Below are 5,814 nucleotides of genomic sequence, written 5' to 3' on the forward strand. Positions count from 1 at the left end.
ACTCAGTGATGCCGTTGGAGTTGATGGACTCACTTATCTTCCAAGCTTTCCGCTGTTATCGTTATTAGATGGCCTTAAGCGATATTTATTGTAATAAGTTCTCTTTTGAAACACTCGATGTAATAAGTGTGTGATTGCTACTCTGTTATAAATCCTCCGAGTACTGTGTGGTGTCAGCATTACTGATCCAGGGATGACACCGGAGTACAGAGATCAGACTATTTGAGGTATGGTTGCTACATGACGGCCGCACATGCCACACGCTACCAGATTCGCCGCCCACAGCTGCAACCCATCGACCGACAAGGCTGCCATTTCCCCCGCACCCGATGCCGCCTGGGCCCTCCGGACAACGAGACCATCGCCTCCCCATGCTTAATCTAGAGTTCTTGTGTGTTTGCATGGTAGGTGCTCGTGCAAAGGCCCCTAAGGATGCTTTTTTGTATCTAAAAATCAGTCCAGCTGGCAGACATGGAGGTGATTTTTGTATCTAAAATCATATGTGCTTTTCTCTCCAATTGATTGCTTGTCTTAAAGGAAGCAAGGAGAAGCTACAGGAGAAAATTGTCTATGACCGTGGAGCCATGTATGTGTATGTAATGTCTGCAATACGTGTATGAACAGGAAAGAAAATGATGTATGTTGATTGATAAAAGTTCAATGTAAAATAATAGTTAACTTGGATAGATTTTTTAGCTCTGGTGTAGAAGTTCAACAGGTATTATATCATCAATGCATAATGAAGCGCGGAAAAAGTTCAATATGTCTATTGAGAAATTTGATACCAGTTCAAATAAAAAGATAGCACCGGTCCTTACTCGAGAGGCAGTAAGTTCGAGAAAGAAAATGTTATAGCAGTATAGTTGAAAGAAAAAAGCAACTTAAAAAAGGAAACACAAGAGATTCATGATTAAAAAAGGTAATAAGTTCAACATGACGTCCCAAATAAGTTCGGGAACAAACACATACGTTTTAAATATGCTCAAAGTTTAATTACAAAAATAAGAAACCACCTTCAAGTTCATGCATTACAACCAGAAAAGAACACAACACAAAAATTCAAAGAAAAAAAAACAAGTTCAATGATTTTTTTAGCATTTTGTGACTGTAAAATCATGTACGACAACGTCAGTTCAAACCCCACACTGAGATCAGTACGACAACTCTGTTTTTCGGACCAAAAAACAACATGAAAGGTCTCATCGTATTCCAAATTACTCTTCAATGGTTGCGAATTTGAGAAAATGTTCAACATGGCTAAGTTTCGCATTTTTTATATCTATCCAACAGTATATTATTTGCCCCATTTCGACAAACTTTAAAAAAATTGCGTTCAAAATCAATTTTCACCGTATTCAAATTTGAATTTAAAACATGGGGAATTAGAAAAACATTTCTATACGAAAAAGTTGCGCATTTTCCATAGCTTTCCAACGCCGTATCATTTGCGTCGATCCAACAAACCGTTTGAAAAAAATTGCGAAAATACGTTTCGCCCGGAATTTCACCGTTTTCAAATTACTTTTAAATCATATAGAATTTGAAAAAACATTAGATATATGGAAGATGCGTATTTTCACAAGCTTTCCAACGCCATCTTATTTGCTCAATTCCGACAAACCGTTTGAAAATTAAGTCCAAAATACGATTCACGTTTTCGGTTTTGAAAAAAACGGTTTATTCAAAACTGCTCTTAAACCATAATTTTTTTGCAAAAACAAATTATAAAATTGTAATGTAGATGTCAAGAGCTTTCCAACGATATATTACACGCCACGTTTCGACAAAAAAATATTGCAAAAAAATTAAACTAAAAAAGATGATTTTTAACAGAAACAGAAAGCATCAGTTCAAGCGCTCGAATTTCATCAGTTCAGCCGTTTGAATTCATCAGTTCATATAGGGTAACAGAATAATATTCTGTTACGCGTAACAGAATAGCCCAGCTATTCGTCACCCTGGGTGAGAAATAGTTATTCTTCACCCCCTCTCTACTTTGACGTCAATACACCGTATTTTTAGGTTTTCGTAAATTTTGTCTTATTTCATACATAAAAAGAGAACGTAAGAAAGTATATACCCGTCGTAAAATATATTTTATGTTACGTAAAGTTACGAACGTAAAAACATACATCAAATGCGATATTTCTGGTCTTATAACCTATTTTTTTTATTTTCTTATACCAAAGTTTACGTAGTGAATCAATATGAACATAACTATTTGTATTCCAAACACAATTTATTTATGAAGCGATCGTAAGATTACTTCGGTGAAGAATAACTTATTTTGCACCCTGGGTGATGAATAGTAACATTATATATATATATATTCTTCGTGTGACCATCGATATTGTCGGGTGCGGAATTAACCTGCCGTCCATGTAATAAGTCAACCGAACCGGTGCGGGCGATAGAAAAAAAGAACGCAGCCTTCCAATCCCGTCTCCACCTCCGGTGCACCGCCACCCCCTGCCCTGCCGCCGCGCACCGGTCTGGCGCGCGTGGACATGGTGCCCGACGGGGGAGGGGAGTGCCGCATCGCAAGTCTCGCGCCGGCGGGCTGCGCGCTCCTCGAGCGGTTGGAGGCGGCGTGGCTGCTCGACGCAGAACGAACGCGGTGGCCGGAGCTTGCAGGGGATGGATTCGTGTGCGACAGGGGCAGGGGAGGCGGATCTGGAGGCTTTCGGCGAGGCGGGGTTCGCCTGTGACGAGGAGGATGGCCGGAGTGCGGCTTCCTGAGAGGATCCATAGCATCCGCGGCTCCAGGACAAAAAGGAGACACGGTGGTGAGGGAGATAACAAGGGAGAAAGGAGGGGCGGTGCGATGACCTTGGCCGGAGCTCACCGGTGTCCGGAAACGGCAGACGGGCGCCACTGCTACTGCATCCATGGTATTCCTCCTCTCACCTCTCCTGCCTTAATGACATCTGTTGCGTCGCCAAAGCCTTGGCCGCACATCACCAGCATCTCCGGCCTCGAGTACTCCTGCCACTGCACCCAGAGGCCCGTCGCCATGACCGGATCCAGTATGGTTCCTCTAATGCCCGCCCTCTCCCTCATGGCACATGTGCTATTTTACTCGGAAAGGCCATTGCTCACACTTTGAATTTTGGCATCAACTTTGTTGTCGTGCTTCATTTCTTTGCTGGAAGAACCTCAATTGTTTCTTTGCTTCGGTTGTTCTTCAATCTTAGCTCTCAGTTCTCAACATATGCATTACAATATGTTTGTTGTCTGTAGGGATGGAGTGAAGAAATTGGATTGGGGTCATGGAATAAATCAACTAGGGGATGCAACTCATGTTCTTGTAGGTGGTCATTCAGACATTTCTTAACTCTGTTGCAAAATCAGCTGCCACAGCTCCGCGCTACCGGTCATGGAAACCTCTCATGTATCCCCTCTTGTCGCTTCTCACCAGCAGCGTCTCTACGCTGTGGCAGCGGCTATCCCGCCCGATGATTGAAGCTGCTGCTCCTGATCTATTGTGTCTGGGCAATCCCAGCCACTCCTCCCTAGCAAACTTGTGCTCTTCCTTCGGCTTGCCTTCCATAGGGTCTGGCACCGCTTCAATTATAATCTGCAGGACATACACAAGTTGCAGACAAATCGATTGAAATAATGTGCTAAGCCTTGGGCTCCATTGCCACTTTGTCAGCTTGTTGATATTAGAGGGAGGATCAAAGGGGTGATTGGTACTTTCCCTTACAGCAGCCGGTGAAAAGCAACGAATTTTCTCAACCAATGATGCTTTCTCTGTGGTGTCCAGGTTATGAACTCCTACAATTTTAGGTGTACTACAATCCAGGAATGCAGCAGGCCAGAACAATGGACAATGATTGTACTATGAGTGGCTAGGTATTGGCCTACCGTGGCAAGATGCCGGTGACTCTATGAGGTGTGTAAAATATGGATCTGTAAATGTCCCAGGTTGCCTTGGGGGCCAAATGCCGCAAACAGGTCAAGGTTAGTTAATTTCTCCTTTGCCATTTCTCTAGATAATCCTCTCTATCAAGATCACTTAGGACGATATAATCTGCTATGTACTTTCTATATGATTTCAGTATGAGAACATCACTTTAGGACAATATAATAAGCTACCCATGTGATATTTACTTCCACTGCGTTTCAGCATGTTCAATCTCTGTACAAGCACGCAAATGGACATATTTTGATTTGGCGACTTCGTGTTTTAATCGTTCTCACTGAATATTGGATCCTGGCCCTTATGTTATCTACCTATAGTATGTTTCTAGCTCGATGTCTACTGCTTCTCTTAAGGCCACAGTAGTTTAGATCGACACTATGTATATCTAAATAACAATTTCATTTGGATCACATAACATTCTTTTTCCTGGAAAATCACGTGGTTTATTGGACTTGAATTAGCAGTGTGGTTCATGTGCACATTGTGCTTAGTTATCCTTTCTGTTATCACAAGTCTATGTGATAAACACGAAGTATGCACTTCCATCTATACTTCTAATAATATTGGTGTCAAGTGGTATTAAAAGTCTGAAACTGCAGTTTAGGTTGTTCATACAAATCTGCATTGGGTGTGTTTCTAAAATTGTACGAGTAGTAACTTTGTAGAAGGAATGCAGTCCCTTAATCTAATAGCGATTTAACTTTTTTAAGTGACATAGAACAATCCTGTAACTTTGAAGACACCTCCAGATGTTGTGATTCTGCAAATTATCTGGTACATGCTCCTGCTTTGCAATACCTCTCTGATTGTCTATCAAGCTGCAAAAATGCTATGTGCCAAACATTTAATGTTTGGTAGTTAACTCTAAACATGATAACACTACCATTCTACACAAGCATGTTTCTTCCATAAAAAGAAAATTAATATATAAAAAAATCTGTATCTAATATGTTGTATTGGAAGTAATAGTGTGAGGGAAGCAAAACAAGTTTCCGTCAGGGAAGAAAACATTCTAAAACTTCTGTTTCCTTAAGTCAGTCAAAACACAAATATGTTTTCTGAGAATTATACTATTATTTATTCTGGTAGAAGGTCGTGCTTCATGAAGTAGGCATGCTAAATGTGAGTTGTATGTCGATGATTTCATTTTATTAGTTGTTCAGAAGAATAATGACAATAGTTGTCTTACTCCAATTCATGAAGTACAGTTTGTCTTATAGGATCTTCTTATATGCCAGAAGCTAAGGTCCATTGTCCCTCAACACAGTCTCCCTGAAATACAAATTCCAGCTTTAAAGTGTGGCAATGACGCAAATTCCTGAAGGACACGTTCGTCAGGCTTGACCTGACCCTCTCTGACGCCACCTTGCCGCCTCTGTTGCTGGAGATCAGCCGAAAGAGTTAGCTTGTAGCCGCTTTGTTTCAATGGTTGCTCAATGCTCTTCGACTCTCCATAATGAGCAGTTGATGGTGCTTGGACGAAACAATTGATCGGAAAATGGGTAGTGTTGTACTGGTGGTCTTGTGTCCGCCCACTAACTGTAAGACACCTAAGATGATTCTTCAGGACTTGATACATTCCGATTACTCATTTGGGTCTTCTTCTTACTCTTATATTTGGTTTTGCTTAGTAATCTTAAGATCAATTCTTTCGATTTATAACTATATGTAGAGCACAGAACTCGACCTTGCATGTGGTCGGTTTAATTTGCATCCTGAAGAAATTAGTTTAAAAATGTTCACAGTTTTACACATGTTCACATTATTTTTGTTTCAAAAAAATATGTTTGCACTTTTTTAAAATCATAAAAAATCCTTAAAAAATTCATTTAGAAATGTACAAAAAAATCAAAACATTCTTTAAAGAAAAAATATCTATTAAAAATGTG

General features: G+C 40.5%; 1 long non-coding RNA gene across 5 annotated transcripts; it reads left to right on the forward strand.

Annotated features, from left to right (window-relative positions):
- Positions 1 to 2,387: 2,387 nt before the first annotated feature.
- On the forward strand, positions 2,388 to 5,539 carry LOC125531484. 5 transcript variants are annotated; one of them, XR_007293257.1, is made up of 3 exons: positions 2,388 to 3,963; positions 4,636 to 4,699; positions 5,146 to 5,539. It is a non-coding gene; the product is annotated as an uncharacterized LOC125531484 (long non-coding RNA). The 5 variants fall into 5 exon arrangements; XR_007293259.1 differs by having other exon boundaries at positions 5,164 to 5,539; XR_007293256.1 differs by lacking the exon at positions 4,636 to 4,699 and having other exon boundaries at positions 2,388 to 2,891; positions 3,241 to 3,963.
- Positions 5,540 to 5,814: the final 275 nt, after the last annotated feature.

The sequence above is a fragment of the Triticum urartu genome, unplaced genomic scaffold (genome assembly GCF_003073215.2).
Source record: "Triticum urartu cultivar G1812 unplaced genomic scaffold, Tu2.1 TuUngrouped_contig_7218, whole genome shotgun sequence".
NCBI lineage: Eukaryota > Viridiplantae > Streptophyta > Magnoliopsida > Poales > Poaceae > Triticum > Triticum urartu.